This window comes from Acanthopagrus latus, chromosome 22, assembly GCF_904848185.1.
Source record: "Acanthopagrus latus isolate v.2019 chromosome 22, fAcaLat1.1, whole genome shotgun sequence".
In the NCBI taxonomy this organism is placed as follows: domain Eukaryota; kingdom Metazoa; phylum Chordata; class Actinopteri; order Spariformes; family Sparidae; genus Acanthopagrus; species Acanthopagrus latus.
In genome coordinates, this window is record NC_051060.1 from 5,596,504 (window position 1) to 5,619,289 (window position 22,786).

Here is a 22,786-nt window from a genome sequence, read left to right on the forward strand (position 1 = left end):
TTTTATCTATTACTGGTCCAAAACACAAACAGGGAATCCAACTGAGTCTCTTTGGGCTTGAGGGAAGTGTGGTTGGCGGATTTTGTCTGCTTTTCCGGCACCAATTGACTGAAAAAACGGCAGAGTTAATCATTATATAGATATTTTTTGACTCAATATCACATTAGCTTACTGCATTTATAGATGTTAGACTTTAGGAATCCTTATATGTCTGGCCAAGTTAGTACAGTTCAAATCCACATAAGAATCACACATTGATGCTCAGGACCCAGATTTTTGTCAAGGTCCAGTGTGTAATATATTTAGCAGCGTCTAGCGGTGAGGTTCTAGATTGAAACACTCCTGGAAAGCAGCAGGGGGAAGTATTTATTATGGCCGTCTGTAATCATTTATGTTGCTCTGACCTGTCCAGCAGAAAGCGGGACACCTCGGCGTCAGATTGCAAACATTTCTGTCGTCAGAGATTTCCATCTGTGAAAGGAAGCTGGAATAATTATCCTTGCTTTGTGCCGTCGCTTGTTTGGCATCTTCGTCACCCTCCTGTGATTTTTCCTGTACAAAATAAGTATGATTTGCCTCACCCTCTATCAGTTTGTGGTTTCAAACTCCTCACAATACAAAGCCGCCACTGGCTCTTCCTCTTTTTCATCTTCTAACCAGTGCATTTAAAAAAACAAAACAAAAAAACAAGACAGCCTTCACTTGCGCTAGGTTTGTCCGTTCTGGGCTACTGTGGAAACATGGCGGTGCAACACTGTGAAAAAAGAGCTGGAAACATGAGCCTCTAATAGAACTCTCATGTTAGCAAATACCTGCCGGTTTAGACATCCAGCAGATGTGAAGTAACCCAGTCATTACAATTCACTCTCCTTTCAGCTCTGTTTTGGTCTCCACCAATTCCAGAGGAAGATATCCGTCCCCTCAGCTGCTAAATGTTCCACTTTTTTTCACCAGCTATACTCATATTAATTTTCTGTGGTCATATCACATTTAGATTACAAGTATATGAGCTGACTTTCATCTCATGTGGTGTTAGAATGACAGCTAGTTGGCTGCCAAGCCAGGGACCACTGTTTGAGACGCCATTTCATTGTTGAAGTATGAATCCACTGTTTTTTGTTTTTTTTTCAAGTGAATTATTGGGACATTCTTTAGCCGTGTTTGTGGTGACAGAATCAGGTATTTTAAGCTAAAACATGATGGTTTCGTGACCCTAACCAAGTGGTTTTTTTTTGTGCCTAAACCTAACCAAAGCCTAAGCACAGCACTGTTTCAGCATATCCAAGGTTTGCAGAGATGTACACTGCCAGTACTGAATCTGGCAACTGTGGAAGTCAAGCCGATAGTTAAAAGCGGGTTTTTCAGAGCTTGTTGGTTTAAAAAAGTTGCCAGATGTTGGAAAGAAATTTGATGAGAGCACAACCATAATATTAAATGTGATGTAAAATGACTCCATATTATCAACAGAAACGCTGTATATTGACGACAAAACATTTTTGAACACTCTTTGTTCACATTATATTTCTAAAACGTAGACTCGTGAGGCCCGACTGTTCGAATGGATTTTTCCTGTCACGCCCGAACAATGACAGGCATCAGTAATTGAAACATTACGGCACCCCAGTGCTGTAGCTCGAGGGCCTGAGCTCTTTGGAGACAGCGTGTGTGTGTGTGTGTGTGTGTGTAGTGTTGAAAAGGGTGCGGTGCAGACCTGAATCAATAAGGGTCAGGGAGAAAGGTTCGTCTGAAGTCCCCCATAAACTGACAGAGGTTTCAAAAGGTTTGAGGAGGGTGGCAGCTGAGGCCTTTTACTGAGGAGCTGCAGGAGGATTAACCCCCTCCATCCACACAGTTGGACAACTTGTTTCATTGCCTAATGGAGCTGCAGGCAAGGGGATTACTGCAATGGCAGACCATGACGAGAAGTCTCTCACCTCAAAGATGATGTGAGGACACAGAGTCTTCTGGCCTCTGACAGGTCATTATCCTTCAGCTGCTGAGACAGTCACTGAATGGAGGGGCAATGCTTCTCTCTCTCTCCTCTAACCTTGAATACACTTTTTCTACTATTAAATGTAAACGCGAGTTTAAAAAAACAAAAAAAAGTGATCCCAACAGAGAAGACTCCACCAAGGGCATCTTTAAGTGTTTGCTTAACCGGTCAAGCACGCTCGAGGAAACCTTTGAGAGGCAGATCCGTCCTTGAATCCCAGAAAACAGAACATTCCTCCGATGGGTAAAGTGCTGGGTGACTCACACTCGCGCTGCCTCTTGAGCGACAGTTGCTTAATTAGCCCCCATCGATGATGCTGACCTTCATGTAACGTGCCGGAGAGGCCCGCGGTCACGCTGACCCTCCCTCAGAGAGATAATTGGCTGTAAATATGAAGCCGTTCACAGGGGGCTCAGTGTGGCGCAACTATAGAGGCACGCGGCCTCACACAGGAACAGCACATGTCACATCCTGCCCCCGTCAACACGTCCTGATGTCAGTGATCACTGTAAAAGACTGCTGTAATATAGTCACACATGTTCAAAATGCCTTTGTGCTGCCCTCCTATAAGTGAGAAGAGGAGATCGGTATTAGTCTCATTAGGTACGGCGGTAGAGTCGGGAAACGTTAGCCTGTAGCTTAGCTTAAAGATTGTATTCGGGGGAAAGCCTCTCGTCTGGCTCTATCCAGTTTAAAAAAAATACAATGACCAACATTTCCAGAACTGATTTTTTTTAAACATGTTGTATCATATAAGGGAATTAGGAAACAATTGACGGCATCGAAAAATGTGCAAACTAAGTTATTTGTCAGGTTTGTAAGGTTATGGAGCAGCACTGGCTCATGGGGCATTCAGACCAAACGAACGCAAAAGCCTCTAGATTACATACAAATTCAATGAAAATACACCAAATTCTCATGAGTTGAAAAATACCAATCTCAAGCGTGGATTTTGACATTCACACTGATGTCATGTCATGTTAGTGCAGCTGATGTCAAGGTATTCATGAACAGCAAAGGAGGGACAGGATAAAAAACACTAACATGGCCGACGGATCAGCTCCAGTGGCCGTCTAGAAGCTGTTCTAGACAGTGCTTGTGTTTCCAACGGCTGAGCCACGCCATGTTCCAGCAGCATCCCGGAAGCAGCCCCGCACTCTGCTCCGGGGAATAATATGCACCTAGTCTATTTTTGACCCAAATGGACCGCAGCCATTGTGAATCCGGTCAATTATATATAATATTAACAACAAACCAGATTGAAACGGACAATTAACTGAACGATCTAACCAGGCAGCCTACTCAGCCACAGCAGAAGCGACAAAATTGAAGGAGAAATGATGAAACAAACGCAGTCTGAGCAAGTCAACAACGTCAGGCGGGCACGACGCTCTGCCACTGAAACGCTCTCAGTGGGATATGACCAGCGCTGCACACACCAGGTAACACAGACATGACCAGTGGAATCAAAGGGTGATCATGGCTGTTTGCGGGCACCCAGAGCTGTACGGTAATAAGTTTACTGGCACTGAGACAGGACGCAAAAAAAAAGAGCTGACGTGGAGGAAAGTGAGCAAGGAAGTCGGACTACCTGGTAAGTCATGACAATATGTATTAGCAAAGCTGAACTCCATCCACCCCTTTGCACCCGAAAACAGGATGTCATTGGAAAAGACAGGTGAAAGGCCAGGAAAAACCAGTAGGTCATATGGTCGGATAAAATTTAACCCCCCCCCCCCCTCACAGACTACATCACGGCAAAAAAATTACCATTAAAACCCGTTTCATGCCAGCTCTCTCACTCTCACTTTCTCCCGAAGACTGCACGCCGCCGAAAGTTACGAGCATCAGTCTCGTCCCAGATGGCTCGGAACTGAGCTGCGGCATAATCTAATTTCCATCTCCATTACCCAAATAAGTGAGCAGATTAAATTTTCATCTGCATCTAGGGTTTAGGAAATTAAGACGCTGCTGTAACAGAGATGAGGCGTGATTGCTGCTAAATGTGATTGTCAGCGCTGCGTTTGTCATGGACGATATTCAGTGACGGTGAAAATAAGGATTTTTTTTCTTACAGAGTGCTTCATTATAAAATATACGGGGGGAAAACTGAGATAGGTTAAAAATAATCAATGGCAGATTTAGATGAGACAGTAAGATTCAATTTTCAGGTGGTGGGAGTGTTATTTTATCACATTTAAGTAAGATCATCAGGCGTACTGATGATCCTCCCTGGTGATATCTGCCCTTTTCTTCATGTTATTCTGAAGTCGGTTGTCGCACATTCTTTATTTTGTTGTCAATTTAAAGGACAATTAAAAAGGACATCCACAGAGGCAGAACGGACTGGAAACGGTATAAAAGTCGACTGATTTGTGCGTCATCTCAATGTAGTAATGGCGTCGGTTTTGAGATGACCTCCAGTCGGGTGAATCTCGGCATATTCACTTGTGGAGCCGAGACTTTTGCTTAGCTGGAGCTCGGAGCTGGAGTCGGCGCGACCGTCTCCCTCCCGCCGAGCACTGATCAGCCTCCGCCCTGTCTGGGCATGCCAACACCCGTGCGTCTAGTTAACCGATCTGGTGGGAGCAGCAGGAACGGTTCGTGCCGAGGCGGCAGGAAGACGCAGAGGTGGCTGACTAGCTCCTCCCCGCTGTATTAACAAACCACATAACAGCACACAGCAGCTCCTCCGAGTTCTGAGAAAGCTTTCTGTGTGATCATTAGCGAGGGGAGAGGAGGGAAAGGCATCTCCCCGAAGGTTCGGGCACAATACAACAACCACACCGGGTGTGTGGAAGGAGTGTCTGCTCCAGCAGGCAGCTAATGAAGGCTGAGAGGACCTGTGGCGGCTCGGTAATTGAACCTCGGGGACATTCTCTCACTCTACATCAGCATTCTGCTCTCCTGAAGTTACTGCTGCTGCTCAGGGTGTGTTTCATGCGCGGGGACAAAGGCTTCTGTTGTTTTGGGAGGGGATCGTCTCCATTTTGTCGACATTGTTTTCAAGCCAGGTGACACGAGTCTAAGCCCAATCACCGGAACAAACGTTAGCGAAGTGCGGTCCTGCAGAACCACGGATAAGACTGAACCTTTGTTGTGTTACGCTGCAAGTTTACATTTGTTGAGGTAATTTTTTTTTTGTCTTGTTACTACACTGTGTTTATGCTCTTGTTAGGTTTAAGCGCAAAACACACTTGGTGAGGGTTAGGAAAACATCATGGGTTGGCTTAAAATAACTGTTTTGGTCACCACGACCGCTGATGGAGATGGTGTAATTCCCTGCAAAAAATGTTTGTGGTCGCCACAGAAGCGCTTGAAATGTCTCCAGGTGTCTTTGTCCACTGATTTGGCAGCGTTGGTGGCTGTAATAACACCCCCACCATCCACCTCCTGAGGTGAAAGGTGGCTAAGAAGCATAATAGAAAAAATCCACACAGAGAAGATGAACAAGACAAACAAACAAAGTTAGGAACAGCAGGTCTGCGATCATGCTTATAAATTTGCTTTACGTTTTAATGTACAATGTTGAGTTAGTATTTATTACATTTAGTGAAGCAACTAAACGACATTTGCTCCACATCCCAGATTGTCATTTCACTCTACAGAAGTATTGATCCCAACAATCTCTCATCCTGTTGAACCCGCAGAGTAGTATTAGTAATGGTGCAGTTCCTCTCAGCTCTACAGTGCGTTTTGGTGTTTTTCAGCTCTTTGCTTTTGTTTCAGCTTTGGTTCCACTTTTCGCACTGTACGCCAGCCACACAGTACGAAGACTGATGATGTCCACTCTCTGTGGAGGTCTGCACTCAGAGCCCCTGTGGAGTGGATGAATTGGGAGTTTGGGCAGCCCTCACGTCTTGCAAACATTTGGATGCAGCCTGCTCAACCTCAGGACCCCTGGCTGTCCAAAAGAGTGCCTGACCAAAATTAGAACCATAAAACCCACTATTCACCGAAAATAATACAGCATTTACAACAGGTGGGTTTAAAGGACAAAACTTCTAACATAGGTTTAGCTTTAAAAAGTTTCCTTTTAGTCTCCTAGGTGGAAGTCTTCCTCCCAGTCCTCCTCCCCATGTGGACTTTCTCGCTCTCCTACTTCACCTTTCTTCCTCCTTTGCCCCCATCATATGAGCACGAGAGGGTGCTGCTCAACATTAAAGGTAAAAACAGGTCGTAATAAACTGTAAATACACATCAGTTAGGCTACAGATAGAACACTTAAGGTAAAGAAATACTCAAGGATTTCTAAAAGTACTCCAAAAAGCAAACAATATGTTTTCGCACAGTAACAAGAGTAGATCCTTCCACCTCAGATCAGATCGCTGTGACTAAATGCGGATCTGCTCAAGATCAGATCAGCCTCAGCGCCATCAGCTCCTGGCACCACTTGACACTCGTCTACCATGTCTGTCCCACAGATGGCCCGGCCCCGCTCTCCCTCTGTCCTCTGGCTGGACCGGCTCTCCGCTGCACGCCACGCCGCTGCCAGATCGCCACAAAAAAAGAAAAAAAACCAAAACCCTCCTCTCCCCCCAACGACTCCCGACCGCTCCTGGCACCCGAGGCAAAGCTCGCCCTCATCGTCTCATCTGACTGCTTCTGTAAATAAATAACAACAACAAAATAGCAACAAGAGGGTGACACCCGGCGGAACCCAGTCGGCCACATGGGACCTGCTGGTTGTCGGCGTTTGGCGAGGAGCGGCGGGGTCACAGATGGCTGCACAACCCCCGCGCCGGCCCACATTTTTCCGGGCTGCTGTGCTTTTTAGGTCGTCCTCGCTCGCTAAACCGCCCCGTTTCCAACTAATTTTTTTAATGTCGACACGGGCTCAGATGGGTCAAACACAATGGCAAATAATTAACCAAAGGGGGCTGAATTAAAGGGGGACTTAATATGAGACGGGCGGCGGATGACTCACTTTGCATTAGGCTTTGAAGCCGGTCCCCGGCGGCCGGCGTCGGGGGCGCTCCAGCTTTAAAAGCGAGTGCATCTTGGCACCTTGCTCAGGAGAAAAGCAGGCGGTTGATCCGTGCTGCATTAGTGCTGAGCCTTTGTTCTCCCGAAGGGCTGTCAAATGGAGAGACGGCTCCCTGAGACATTTTATAGATACATTCCCCTCAAAGGCAGCTGAGCACCGGCAGGATGAAGCGGGCTCAGAGTATTAAAGCTGCAAGTATTCCATTCATCCATTTGTCAACATGGACGGATGGGACTGACAGACAGCCCGGAGGTTGTGTGAGAGGATCTGTAGTTCAATTTCATTCTTGTTCATCGTCCCTTTGTTTGTTATTTCTTTATTTCCCTGCACTCTCTGATTAAATTCTTTCATGTGTTGCATACCAGGCGAGGAGATGAATCCCTTATTACATCTTGCACAACATGAGCGGAGTGCTTCGGAGAGCACTTAAAATATCCCCCTGCAAGTGCTTCATATAAACAAAGAAACTCTGAAATCTTTGTACATTAGTATATTTCAAATAGCGTTTCTGAGTGGAAATGTAGCTCCATGTGAAGTCTTCAGGTCGAGCCTCTGTCGCTCCATCGAAGTTCACCAAACATTTTTTAAGCTTAAATGTGTTATTTAACAATATTTCCCTTCATATTTAGATGTTAACAGATGCGGGAGTTGAAATCAGCAACCCGATCGCCAGAATAAATGTTGGCAAAGTACGTGAAGCTTTACATTTCCTCAAGTTCATTGTTTGATTTTTGAGGCTGTGCTCAAATCCCATTTTTGGTGCAAAGGCATTTGGTTATGATCAGGAAATGATCGTGCTTTAGCTCAAAATATCTGGTTCTGTCACCACAAACGCGGCTCGAAACTGTCCTGAGGTCAGGTTAAGTACTTTCGGGCTTACAAAACTAGACAGACAATCCTCAACATTGGTTTCCAGCTCGGCAGCCATCCCGCCTCGCTGTGACGACACCACCATCTCCTCCTTCTCCTGACATGTAATATGAATGCGATATGACTTGCATTGTATGAATTCCAAATGACTTGTACAAATCTGACCCAACATGTGGTTTGAAGAAACATGAACTGGCAACATTTTATTACGCACAAGTAATAAGGTGTTAAATTGATCCTGATTGACTTAAACTGTAAAACTGTTTCAATAGACCACAGGTGGACGTGCTCTGGCTCTACTGGCTGCTCTTTCCACCGCTGGGTCCACACTGAAGATGTCAACAGGCATCAGGTGGACCACTGTGATATTTCATACCTATGTTCATGGTCCCAAGATGATGAATCTTAATGACTTTGATGATTCTCTGAGCACTCCTCTTTTGCCACCCATGGTGATGACATTTGGGGTTCTGAGTGGATTGTATTGAAATTTGATTCACAGATTCAAGTTCCCCTGAGGATGAATTTTATTTTTTAATGAATTTCAATTCAAAAATGTATTTTTTTTGCAGACACATAATGACTTTTCCATCAACTCTGTACTTGGTGCTATAGGACTGACCAACTCTCTCCTTTCACATGACTGCAGTTGTCAGTATGAACAGATTTAGTACCATTTCTGTGCCAAGTTGGTGACGGTGAGTTGAACAAGCCACAAATGATCTTTTAAGCTGAAAAACATCTAACAACATTATTTGGGGCGTGACTTCGGCTCACCATATCCCTTCTTGGAATGGATGTATCTAACCAGAAGTTGTTCATTTAAACTGACATGACAAAACTTTTCACAGCCTCAGAACTGAGCTTCAGATCACTGTTCTATGGGTAACAAAAGCAAAACCACACAAGTTTTTATGAATTTGAATGGACCAATGAGGATTTTCCTTCCACACGAGTACCAAAACTGACACATTTTACTCAAAATACTAAATATCTCAGCCAAGTATTCACTCACAAAAACAATATATTAAAAGAAAAAACAGAACTGTATGAAATTTTAAAAATCATACCTGGCACTGTGAAATAAAAAGCATGAAATAATAAAAATAATAAAATTGTTACAGGGGAAAAGGATTTTGAAATGAAATTAAGGTCCCTTAAAACTATTATATTAAAATTAAAAATGAAGATTTCCCATTGATGATGTTTGTTTGAATAATAACTCAAATCGTCACATAAATTATGGGGGACGGGGATGGATGGACAACTGAACTGCTAACTCTACTCTGGACTCAACTGAGTGAAAGCAATTTTAAAAAGCCTGCTCATTTAAAATAAAATTAAAAAAAAACATTTCAAAAGACTTACTTTCCTTATTTTCCCTACAAACTACTCTGATTCAGGCATCATTACTCTGTTCTCTTGCAGTATAAAGGTAATCCTCCCTTCTGATCCTCCACTGTGTTCTCTTGTCTGTAAGCAGAATAATCCCGTCGCTGCTCCCTCAGTCCCACCCCGGCTCCTCCCGGCCCCGGGTCCCGCAGGAGATCAGGCGGCCCTGGCCCTGTGGACGGGTTACCTGGCAGCCGGTGCAGCGGAGAGGCCGAAGGTCCCTGAACGCAGCAGCACTCAGCCTCCTCCACCCACTGATCCTCCTCACTGCATCAGCTCCATCTGTGGCCTCAGTCACACTCAGGGAGATTATGTTACAGCTACAGTCTGTCTGAGCACAAAGCACTTTATACTGAAGCAAAAGAAAACCACCGCTGCTGAAAAATACAACCAGTTTACATCATACAGGATCACCTGAGAGTTAGAGATCTGCAAAATTAGACCAAGTTTTTGGTCTTGGCTTTAATTGTTCATTGACCGTTGTTAGATATTGAAGTGGTTTGGGTTTTTGGTTTGCAAATTCCAGTTTCATTTTCAAGGTTACATCCATGCGTCCTGCTTTACCTTCAACTTCCTGTCTTTGTCTGTTCTCCCGCCAATTTCTTCTGCTCACCTGTGTCTTCTGTGTCTAATACTTAATCACTCCCTGTGTATTTAACATGTGTTTCACCCTCACTCATGGTGGATTTGTCCTGTGTGTCACACCAGTTCCTTGTATCTCCCTGATTGGTTTAATTTTTCACTCATGATTTTGCATTTTGATTGCTGTCTTTTTGTGTTTATGGCCTTTCTGCTGCCTCCTTCTTGTTTGTGACTTCAATATAAGCTCAGCATTAAAGCTGGTCTGTTCTCATTCAACATGTCTGCATTTGGGTCCATGTTTTGTTTATTCTACATTCTACGTTCAACACGTTGGATGCAACCTTTGTTCCTTTGTTTTTGTTGCTGCGGTTCTCTTTACTCAAAAGCCTGAATGGATAGATAGGACTGAATCAACACGTTCACTTTATATTTTCAGCGTCAATCAAAAGAAATAAAAATTCAGATGAACTTGAAGCCATCGAGGAAAACCGAGGTAAAAAGAAAAAACTGGAATGTTGAAGGGTAAAAAAACCCAAAAACAAACTCAAGTTCCTTTTTGAGTCTTTACCATTGATATCCCTTTAACAAACTTCTACACAAACCTTATTTTTCTGGTTTTCAAATCAAACAAACAAAGCAGCTAAAACAACTTTCTTTTTCCTATACCTTCATTAATCCATTATTTGTGAACAAACAAAAGCATCTTCCTCGAGTAAGTGAAGACTAAAGGTTAAAAGGATAAAACTTTCCCCCAAAAGTAAGAAAATCGACAACAAACACCAAGCAACAGGAGGTAAGAATTGAGAAACGCACCATTAACATCCCACTGAAAGGAGGCCGCTGCATTAAATGTCACTGCATACATCTGCTTTCTGTGCTTACAAATGACTATTGATTGTGAGCCTGACACACTCGGCCCCGACTCCTTTATTTACAGGTTTTGGTTTTCAAGCTGTTTTTAGTGCGATAACGCTCCGGCGAACAAAAGCCGAGCGGGGCCGCCGCCGCTCGCTGCGGCTGCTGGCTCGCCACTTGTTTTTGTGAATCCCTCCACATCGCCAGTATCCGGGCAGATATGTACAGTCTCCCTGCCTGTCTCATTTCAATTGGCCTCCATCTGTTTTGTCTATCCATGAAAAGGTCTATTATGATCCTCTGCTCTTTGTACAAATGGACTACTAAGCGGATAGGGACCCCCGCGCCACCCCCCCACCCCCTTCCTCGCTGACACCCCCTCCCCGAAACATTAGATTCCAAGGAGCTCGTCCTGCACTGCTTTAATTATCCAGCGCCGGCGGAGGGATCTTAATTTTAACGAGTTTTAAAATGCTCTGTCTTCAGATTCACTGCAGAAAAGAAGCGGCGAGGGCGGAGGGAGGGTGAGTGGGCTCTTTATTAACCCTACAGTGACTAGCTAATGTGATTGAAGTGGAACCACCTGGCGTGGGGAACTGTATAGTCAGCTGCCACTGAAGGCCAGCGAATGGGGAGGACCAGGTGCTGCGCTCCAGCCTCTTAATTGTTGCCATGTAATAGCTTGCTTCAGTGCACAGTATGGCTTGGGGCTAGGATTAAAAAAAGCTGTTGCTGCTAGCTAGCACACAGAAGTCCATTTTCTTTCACTATGCAGCCCCCCCCCCCACCCCCTTAACCCCCACTGACTGCAACACACACAGACAGAATGACAGACACACACTCCTTCAGTCGTAATGAAAGAAAAAGCGAAGGGACTCAGGGAGGAGGGGATGAAAGGAGGCCAGGAGTGCTGTTTTTATTTTGGCTCGAGGAGGCTATCTGAGGTGTACAGCCACCGCGTCCGGGGCCTCGGATGCGTCTCTATCTGCTCCTGGGTGACAACAAGGCTCGAAAGCTGCTGGAAAGAGCAGAAGATTTTCCTTCAGGCAATCTGACCACCGAAGTCCCGAGGTCGCACAGGTCCGGACCTCAGCCACGAGAGAGCACAAGTCATTCTCTGTGCCCCTTCATCCAGAAAAAGGGGATGTGACTCTCTGCCAACGCTGCACAGCCATCTGAATGGTTTTATTAATCATAAATCCATAATGAGTTTGTGATTTAAAAAAAAAAAAATGTTTTAATCTACATCTGGATCCAAATCTGCATTAGTATACCCAATAAACAATTCAAAAAAACAATTCCAGTGCATGCAGCAAGTAAAGAAAGAAGGAAATCTTTTTTAGAATGTATTGGATCAGCACTGAAAAATAATTACTGTGTTTTCTGAGCAAGACCCAAAACAAGCAGATTTTTTTGATATCAGAAAAATGTTTCTGGTGGTCATAAATCTATTTTGTGCCAAACCATGATGTTTTCTTTACCCTAACCAACAGGTTTTTGTTCCCAAACCTAACCAGAGTGTTAGTGTCGCAATGAGAGAATTAGAACATTGTATTGAAAGAAGTACAGTTTTAAATTATGTCATTTCCTGTTTTATTTTATATTTCCTACCTTTGTCTGTTTCCCTGCAGTTCCTGTTCCTCGTGTCCTCATTGCTTCTGTGGTTTGTTCACTTTTTATTCATTTGATTTCTAGGTGTCTTGCATTTTGGATTTTTATGGTTTGAGTTTGGGTTAGCATATCATTGAAGTTCACTTTTTGTTTTTCGACTTCCTGTCTTTCTTTCTGTCTTGCATTTGGCACTCCTTTTGTTTAAACTACAACATTATCTGTGGTTCAGAGTTGTAATTTCTACTATGTCTCAAAAATGCATGTAATGTGAATGTCATATGAAATGTTTTGTACAAATGTCAATAACTGGCAACAGTGTATCCTGGTGCCTGAGCTAAAAAATAAACAAATGAGAAGGCTTGATAGCTCAAAGTTGAGCCCTGAAGCTTCACAGACAGAAGGTCCTGGATTTAAACCAATCAGGGCCCTGATAGTCATGAGGAAATTCTGAGGTTGTGGTCTTGACTCTCATATTCTGCATGACATAAATGCTCTGCTCATGTCCACAAGTGCCAAAAACCTGATGCTTGTTTAAATTCCTACATTAGCGGAGCAATTCCTAACAGGGTGTCCATTATCAGGAATCAATGGATGATGCAGAGTCCATTAATTCCTGATAATAGACGCCTCGAACGGATTTATTGCGCTAATAACAGGGCAGCCCAGTCACCAGGATATAATGATAGCAGTTAATATTTCTGCAAACCACAAATACGTCCAAGGTTGACAGTTGTACCAAACTTTGCATGTCACGTTCACATTATATGATTATTAGCTGACTTTCACATCAGGAGGTGTAGGGGAGGGAGATGTTGTTATCACAGCCAACAACAAGCCGACTGCAGCTCAAATCACACCACTGGATATTTTTACGACCCCTGGTGACATTTCCAGCTTGTGTTTCTGTTTTACTAACGCTAACCAAGTAGTTTTGTGCCCAAACCTAAACCGGAGAATAAGCACACCATTGTGACAAGAGAAAAACAGAAAATTCCACATAAACACAGAATATTCTCCAGAATAACCTCATATGTACTGCATTTAAAAAAAATGTGTTGAAAGCATAACATGGCTCAAGCCCAACAAGCAACAACAGCTGGACACATTGACCTGAATGTAACATTCCTTAGTAATACTAACACAATATAGTGTCCAACTTTATACTTCTAAAGTTTAACTAAACAGTGCTAATCAGCTTTCGAGCTGAAGCCACCCATTTAGCTATCGCCATTGAAAGTTTGTCTAGTGTAGAGTTATCCAGGCATCGTTGTTGCAGACTATGAGTGTTTGGCGAGGGGTATTTGAGACTCAACGTACCCCGTGGTAACCCGGTTCACATCGACAGTAAATGCAAATAACATTTTTGTCCGGAAAACCATCTGTCGGGGCTTTGAAGCTGAACTTCAAAAGACCCTTTTCTTTATCAATTTCTGCTCAAGGAGGTTTGATTCTGATTGCCATCAACAAAGTTTGTGCTGCATCGCTTCCTGATGACTCAAACTGCGGAGCTGGCCGAGCGCCACAAGGTACAAATCGCGCATCCAAAAAATTCCCACAGTTAAGACGAATTTGCATTAACGTGTTAAGAAATAAAAGAAATAAAAGATCAACGTACAAAGTTTTTACACTTAAGAGTTGGCCTTACTTTTGATGAGGTTCTTTCAATGAAGAGTGTTCACCGTGCCGTTTTTTTTTTTTTTTTCTAATGTTGAGGGGTCTCTACTGTGACTCTACCTCATGTGACCTTCCACCTCTTGCTCCCTGGTCCTGTCTTCCCATTGACTTTTACCTTCATTTCCTGCCTTTCTTCTCATGTTAAACTCGTTCAGACTTTAGTCATTTTTACTCTTAAATTACTCCGGTTTTGTCGGCAGCCTTTTTGTCGCATAAAATTTGTATTTTGGACTCAGAAAATCGGCTATTTACACTCGCTTTTGGTTTTTTAACGTGCCCTCCTCATTGTTCTGCATTTGGGTCCTCTCCTGATGACCCCGCCATTGAGTCCGTGCCACTCATTTTAGATACAGGGCATTCATTTGGAACCGTGAACAGACAATAGAGATGTTGTTTATCCGAAGTTAATTGAAACCCCGTGGCCAGTCGCAATCAAGTATTCACCCAGGTTATGGTTTAAAAAAAGATGAGTAAAACCATCTGTTAACGTCTCCCGTGGTTCTGCATCATCCCTTTTGTTGCTTTCTTTTTCATCGGCAGAGTAAAAAAAAAAAACCCTCTTTACAAAACCCTGATTCTACGTGTCGAGTCCTCTCTCTGGATGTAACTCCACTGTATTTCATGTCTGCCTTCCTCAGAATTATCACGAGACACATCAAAGCCCGAGGCCGAGCTGGAGATGGAAGGAGGAGGAGGAGGCGGAGGAGGAGGAGGAGAGGGGAGGAGGAGGGAGGGAATGCAGGATGCCCGCACTTTAATCTTCTTTATCCGCTGATGTGAGGACAGACCGTCCCAAATTCCATTTATGAGAGAAATACTGATGCAAAAAGGCTGAGCGTGTCTTTATACCAGAGTGAACAAATTGGGATGCAAATGCGCAGCCTTTGAACTGTGTAAAGTGGCATAATGGGATGATCCATAAATTATTAATCAGTGTTGGTTTAGAGCTGAACCCAGAGGACGGCTGACATCACCACTGCACAAGAAAACCGACGAAGAAAGAAAATATTTTCCTCTGATCTGGAGCTGAGCAGCACAACATACTGAGAATAGGAATGTTTAATACGACTGAAGGATTAACGAGACACATTTGTATCTTTTTGCATCCTTTAAAACAGGATTTAGTGAAATAATAGCTGGAACAACCATCCCATATGGTTCTTGTGCAAGAGAAACATTCACTCCTCCAGTAAATAGGAGGAACTGTAAATACCACTTTATAGTAAATATATGTCAAATGACGGTTTTTTCAAAAGTAATTTGATTCAGTGCAACTTCCATTTCTTTGCTGGAGTTACTGGCATTTGTTAGGTTTGGTGTCAGAGGCTGGTGGAACACATATTAAGGAGTTTCCAAAGAAAGACACTATAACTGATATTTTCTGTTTAAAGGCATTTAGTTGCATAAAAATAAAAGGAAATTGGTAATTTTGTTATAAAATCAACCCATGATGAGAGAAGGCCATGACATGGAACATTTGAAATGTACACATTTAAACATATCAGTGGTTAACAAAAACAATAAAGCCCCAAAAATGCAAGAGAACTATCCTTACTCTTCTATGACTGATTATCTAGTTTGTTGTATTTTATTTCACATCCTTATCTTTGGATCAAAACTTAAAAGAGCTGTAGTCATTTTCTTTTTCAGGAGGTGGTGGCGACCAAAGACAGAGCAAAAAGAGAGAAAATATTAAACTTATGGTCATATATTGTGCAGATAAATAATACATTTTTGGTTGACGGTTGGAAACCTTTTATTAATTCATGCAGTGCATATCAATGTTTGCTGACATATAAATAGTAATATGAGGTTAAGTTGCAACCGTCCCCGTAGAATTTTGTGAAGATTAGTAAGAAAAGTTACTTATTCACATGACTTAAAAGCTCATGAACAGACCAAAGATGGAAGAATGACTACCCAGCTTGGGAAACAGGAACAACATGTGAATGCAGGGTTACACTCATAAGGTGTCTTGTCTGCTGGATGTATAAATAAGCAACTGAATATGAGTTTCCTGGCAAAACCTACGGCAAGTCAGGGTAGCCAAACATCCCCATAGTATTAGCTGTTGCTTGTGTAGCTTTGCTTTCTTACCTCTCCAGCAGACATGGACAGGTGCTGTCTTGAGAGATTGTCCTGAGTACATTAACTAAAAGGTTTTTTTAAAAAGCGTCTCCCAACCCTCAAATTCTGTCACAACCAAACAGTGCAACAAAAAAAAATCATTGGAATGTGTAAATTGTACAAATGTAGCCTACTTTATGTTAAACAATGTATGCAATCGTAAAATGAAAAAATAACTTTTGTCACAGCGTTCATTTGCAGCCTGTCAGAAGATTAAAAGAGCAAATTTAAGTTTAAGCAAATGTTCAAATGAAAACTCTCTACATGGAACTGTCAGCTCCTCACACTCATCCTCAGAGTGAAACGCCCTTTCAGCTCGTTTGCCACAAACGTCTCCAGGTCGCTCTAATCTTCCTCTACCTGCCTTCGGACTCGGCGGGGGGCCTCTCGCATTGTTTGGGAAGCTGGATTAGCGTCGCTCCGAGTGACTCGGCATTATTGTGTTGCGTAGTGGAACTCCAACGCCGCCTTTCCTCGGGGATCCACGCCACATGCTGTCCGGGCTAGCGCGCTAGCTAGCGAGCAGGAGAGCCAGTGTCGTGGCTGATAGGCTGGCAGGCTGCTGGCCCTCCGAGCCAGGGCACACTGCAAAAAGTGACCTGCTGGGAAGGTCTCAGGATTCGCTTTTGAGTGAGAAAGCAGCAAATATGTGGACCTGTGATACACAGAGCTCAGATCAGAGGCTATGTACATTGAAGTGTAAATGGATTTTCAACATGAATACTTTTTATCCAGGGGGCCTGAACGTCTGTGTTTTTAATAATGCATCACTGTCATCTCGGGGGGGGAAGTCTCATCCTGTGGTGTCCAGGTCCATTGAAAATGATGTTAACATAAAACTAAATCATTTTACCAAACACATTTTGCAGAACATGTATGCAGATGCCATGTTCTTGTATTGCAGAGTTAAGGCCACTTGTGGGTCCTTGACCCAACCGGCCTTCAGCAACTCAGAGCTCACATGTCCCGAGCGACTCTGTAAGGACACTCCCACACACAGTGTAAAGGCCTGCAAACTCCCCTCCAGTAAGATAGAGCTGAAGAAGCCTCTTGGATGAGAGGTGAAATGCCTTCAAGAAACTGGAGCAAGTCCAGCTGCCCACGATACACCACTTAGAATTACCATGACCTCATTGACTGCGAAACCTTCATCAACATATTCAAAAAGGGCTGCATCTTCATAAGGTTTCCAATTGATTAAAAAAGATTGAGACCTTTTTGTTTTTACCACCCTCCTACTGTAACCCTGTGGTATAACTGTTGTTGGCATTAGCAACATGGCTACCACTAGCAGCCTGGCTACTGTCCAAAACAAAACAAAAAATGTAGGAATCCCAGTTTGATGCAGAAACCCTGTTGTGAATAGGCAGCGTTAAACAGCTTGTTGTTTTAATAAGTGGGCTGGTTTTGTTACTTGATCATGTAGAAAGAATACTGGTTTTGAAGCATCTCAAGTCCCGGTGGTAAGAGGAAAACGCACGTCAACGAGGGAACAGACTTTGACACAACACCGAAGCTCCATTTTATCTTGTTTTACTTGGTCTCTGTAACCCTCCATCTGGAATTCCACTGGATGCATGAGCTCCGTCGTACAGCAAACCCCAACCGCTGCTGTTGACAGAGCTGAACTGGACCGAACGTGGATTTGGTGGAATTTAAGGGTCCCTCTTCACCTCCTTTACCTGCTCCATCATTATGTTTTGCAGTGTAGCGTCTCCACACATACTCCAGTTGTTCCACCCTTACCTGGGGATAGTGACCCGGGAAATCAGTGCCTCTTCCTGTCTTGGTTGAACAGTTACCAATGTGAAGACTGCAGATTTTGCTGATGATTCTTTTATGTTTCGTCACTTTTTACTCTCATTTAATTGGAATTAAATTAAATTATTTTGTATCTGGAATAGCCTTTTCTAGATGTCCACCAGTGTTTGCACTTTTTTTTCTCTACGTGAGGAGATTAAACAGAAAAAGAGTTCAAGCGAGAGACATACCTGCATCGTGTCCTCCTCCTTTTGAGCTGAGAATTCACCAGAGCTCTGCCCGTTCTCAAATGATATTGTGATGACTTTACCAGGTTTTTGGGTTTTTTTTGTTTTTTTTTATGTTCTTGTTTTGCATTCAAATGTTTCCATCTGTGGATCGTCTGACCTTTTCCTGCTGGGAGAAGACAATGTGATTATGAAGGAAAGAACTTCCCGATCACATGAAGACAGCTTGCACAGCTTGTTCTCTCGCACTGAATAATTCAACGTGACGAGAGCAAAATCACGAAAATACAAAACAGACCTGTTTTATTTTTTTTATCATTCACCAGGCCTGTTATTGGCCGTGTGCGCACACCTCGGGGTACATCTGCAAACATAACGGGGTTAAAGCAAAGTCAGGTCAGGTTGAATCAGTGAAATTTAACTCATAATGTCACCAGATGAAATAAAGCCGTCGCCATAGTTACCTGCTGATTCAGAGATTGCGTGAACCGTCCAAACTGTTGTGTCATCATCACGATCCAACATTCGTCACAAGCGCACAAAACATTTGCGTTTGTTTTCTCTCTTCGACCGGCGAATCAACTGCTCTGATCCGATTCAATCGTCGCTCTGCTTCTCCTGTTCCTGGAGACATGATTTTAGCTTTCTTGCCCCCCGACCGACTCTTTTTGCAGCGTGTGTGTGGTGGCCAGACTCGGAGCAGCTGGTCAGTTAGCAGGCCACATCAGCGTCAGGCCGCCTCACTGATAATGGGATTAGCTTAAGCCAGGCAGCAGGGAAAGCAAGAGCGGGGGGGAGGAAGGGGAGGGAGGCAGAGGATGAGTGGGCAGAGGGAGGGAGGGAGGAGGAGGAGGAGAAGGGGGGGGCCATCGCCACAATACACACAGCACTCGATTCCCCTCAACCCCAAAACCCATAACTGTACACTGCAGGTATGTCGTCAGGTTCTCTTGGAGTTTAGTGGGTGAGTGAAGGAATCAGTCACGCTTCGATCAGATTCAAGGAAGGAGGTCGTCTTCAAAAAAAAAAAAACAGCATTTTTGGAGAGGGTGGACGTAGTTGGAGGGTGAAAGTCAGTCTTTTTTTATTGATAGGTTTTTGTTTTACATGTAGGAACAAAAAGCTATTAATCCAACATCATGACAGAGAAACGTACGTTTTGACATGTTTAGGAACAGTTTTCTTTCCTTTCTGCACAGCAGCATGACTGAAGTGGTCGGGGACTTGTATTTAAACTTAATGCACACACAAGCTCAACTGTTTTTCCCAGCAGTCCTGTGTCTCTGGTGTTCCTCATGTTCCTTGTGTTCCTGCCTGTTATCCCAGCACTTCCTTGGTTTGTACTTTTTTTCTCATTTTCCCCCTGACTGCTCCTCCCATTTATTGCCTTTAGTTGCCAGTTTTTGTGCTTGGAATTTCATATTTTGTATTTATGGTACTTTACGGCTTTATCTTACTAAAGCTCACTTTTTGTTTCCTGGCTCCTGAGTGACTTGACCTTGGGTCGTCCTATTTTTGCTATACGTAACACATCGATCCAGCATGGCAATCGTTTGAGATCAAGGTTAAACTATAGATGGATAGATAGATAGATAGATAGATAGATAGATAGATAGATAGATAGATAGATAGATAGATAGATAGATAGATAGATAGATAGATAGATACTTTATTGATCCCGGAGGAAATTCAAGAACACAGAGAATTTTTTCCGAGAACTCTCAGGCTTTACAGAAGCTCACAGTTTAAGAAAAACATCCAAAGAATTTCAATTCTGTTCTTGCCCAATGTATAATTCAAGCAACGACCATAAACTCTGTTTTGCTGTGAAGCTCCACGAATGTTTTGTGGACTATCGACATGAAGATGAGTCGATGGGTGAACTGCTCCTCTAAGGCACTCACCATGAACCGCAAACTCTTGCATCTCTCGCTTCCTGTTTCCTGCCGTCTCTCCACTCTCAGCAAATAGCACAAATTGCTCCATAAACATAAACCCCGTCAGCTGAAGCCGACGTGAACTTTTCTCGGACATTTTTTGCAGCGCGGGCTCTCCGCCCCTCAGCTCACCTGCAGTGGAGGCGGTTGAACCACACTGAGCTCTAATAGGCTCACAGCAGCCCTATTATGACAGCCAATCTCACTTGCTCGCAGCCTCATCTTGAGCTGTGCCGACCGCAGGCTTTAATGGCTGAAGTCTTTGCCGAGGGGAGCGCTAATAGTGGCATCAATACGAACAGCAATTTTGGCGTGATGAGAAAGCCCTGAAGTCGACATATTACATCCTCTAAACCACCAGCGGCAGAGCTCCAGAAGCACTACCACATAATTTCACCCTAAAAGCCCCCGGCGCTCCCGCTGAGGGCTGGAGAGGATTGTAGGGGGATTGATCTGTGAGAGTAGATGGATGTGTGAAAGCCTACAGAGCTGCCTATTGATTTCAGACGGTGTGGAGGATGAATCCATGATAACAAAAGGTCAGCGCTCCTTAATCCTGGTCTTTAATCAGAGCAGAGATCCGTCCTGCAGGCCTCCGGCCCTCCACACAAGGAGGTGAGGACAGCGGAAATGTCGAAACAAGGGAAGTTTTGGAGGTGTGGGAGCGATTAATTCACAAAGATCTGACAGGGGATGTTGGAGAAATAGCTGCACTCTTAAAAAAAACAAAAAAAACAGGTGTTGATATAATGTGGCAGAGAGGACAGAAAATGGTTTCTCAACAAATGAAAATGTAGTTTTTCAAGCTTTCGATGTGGATTAAAAGCTTGAGAAAAGTCTGAAAGCTGCTTTTGGTTCGTGCTGCTTCCAAAATGCCGTCGTTTTCCAAAAATGTTCTCTAAAAATGTATCATCTCAAAGTGGTGTCCGGACTCTCCACAAACTCCTTACCCTAACCTCCCTCAGTCACCACAAAATGTGTTCAAAGCCCAATTTTCATTCTAAGTTATTCTGCTGATTTATTTTACGATTAACTGATTAATCATTTAGTCTATTGAATGTCAAAAAACTGGGGAAAATGCTCTTGAAATAGCCCAAAGTGACGTCTTCAAATCGCTTCAGCATATTGTCATTTAAGAAGCTGGAGGCAGAACATGTTTCACACTTTCTTGAAAAATGACTGAAACATTCTATTGTTACAAAACAGTGACAATCTCAGACAATTTACAATAATGTTTTGATCAACTAATCGATAAAGTGACCAGAGTGTCTCCAAAAATTGGCACTCGGTGGAGCACATACCGTCACCAAGGGCAACCAGCCTCCTTTAATTCCACCAGTCACCTAAATGTGCCTAAACATGCATTATTTCTATAGAGATGAATGAAAATCTTGCATTCTTTAAGGAAGTTTGGTGAGAGGTAGTTTTTGTGTTTGTCGCTTGGTGTAAGCCAGCCGAGCAACAAACACATCCTCTTGGTGGAGAATAAAACGTCCATGAGTACCAAAAAAATGTTTCTTTACAGTCAGAGCTCTCCCTTCTCCTTCCAATAAGCCTTCATTTCAATGCTCCCTTTTAATGTCCTCGCCTGCAATTTTTCTCGCTTCTACTTTCACTGTAAAAAATGTAAAAAAATAAAATAAAAAATCCCCTATTTCACTGAAATGGTCCTCACTCTCCTTGGTGTCTTCACTTTCGAGAAATGTCCCCGCTTATAACATCCTACAATGATCCTTTCTCAGACTACCATCATATTCAAAAGTCAGTTTCCAGTTTCCAAAAAACGCCCTCATGCAAACACGGGCAAACACAGTTGCTTCCAAAATGTAATGCATTAAATAGTATTGGAGATATATGGTGGGGACCTCATATCATCAGACAAAATGGCAGATGCTTCAGCTGTGGAATAGACTTGTGAAGATGTGTGATCACAGATGAGAAGATATTTAATTGGGACATTTTGCGCAGTCATTCCTGGGCAAAGAGGTTCAAATCCTGATTTTGTTTGAACAGCCTGTCATTGATTTTTTTTTCAGAACAGGTTATGATTATGATATTCAGGAAATTAGGAGCAAGATGTTCTCATGTACAAAGCAAAATTGTCTCTCGATATACAGTCTGAGAAAAACTCGCGAGCCTTCTGTCTCGTAAAGGGCTGCTCTACTGTAGAACCTTGCGTGAAGTGTAATTCAAACAAAAGGTCCCTATGTGGCCGGCGGGGTTTGGTGCCACTCCAGAGGAGGACAGATGTGTCGGTTGTGTGAGCGAGGTGAAGCCGAGAATGAGGTACATTTCTTGTTTTGTTGTCCCGTCTTTTTTACTGAAATGTCCTCCATTCGCCATCCGTTCACCTGCGTTCACTATCGCCTCACTGGGCAGCTCCTTCAGCGATAGACTGTTACACAAAAGTGCGTGAAGGAGCGGTATCGCAGGTCGTTTCCCCCAGCTGCTGTCAGGCTGTACAACCAGCAATGCTCCCAGTCGACCTCGCTGTGCAATACAAACTCTATACACGACTCATTTCTCATTTTTTGTCCCCATCTGATTCTGATTCTCATTAATGCTGATTCTTATGGCTGGATGACCGTGAAAAAAACTGAGCTGAGAAAGAACTGAGCTTCAAGAAGAAGGGGGAAACAGCAGATTTTCTTTTCTCAAGCATGGCAGGAGAAGAAAATCATTTGTAATTTTGTAATAAAAGGCAAAATGTGATGAACTGTTTGACCGCTGCGACTTGTTCTCTTTTGTCTCGTAAACCCACGAGGGCTGG

General features: G+C 43.4%; 2 long non-coding RNA genes across 3 annotated transcripts; one reads left to right on the forward strand and one right to left on the reverse strand.

The window, feature by feature from the left end:
* Positions 1-4,908: 4,908 nt before the first annotated feature.
* Positions 4,909-7,323, forward strand: LOC119012683. Of its 2 annotated transcripts, none has more exons than XR_005072564.1 (3): positions 4,909-5,122; positions 5,723-6,159; positions 6,418-7,323. It is a non-coding gene; the product is annotated as an uncharacterized LOC119012683 (long non-coding RNA). The 2 variants fall into 2 exon arrangements; XR_005072565.1 differs by having other exon boundaries at positions 5,723-5,975.
* A 10,285-nt stretch (positions 7,324-17,608) lies between these two features.
* LOC119012843 lies at positions 17,609-18,744 on the reverse strand. Its single transcript, XR_005072615.1, has 4 exons — positions 18,544-18,744; positions 18,378-18,443; positions 18,083-18,245; positions 17,609-17,837 (listed from the first exon to the last, which is right to left on the reverse strand). It is a non-coding gene; the product is annotated as an uncharacterized LOC119012843 (long non-coding RNA).
* Between the last annotated feature and the right edge of the window lie 4,042 nt (positions 18,745-22,786).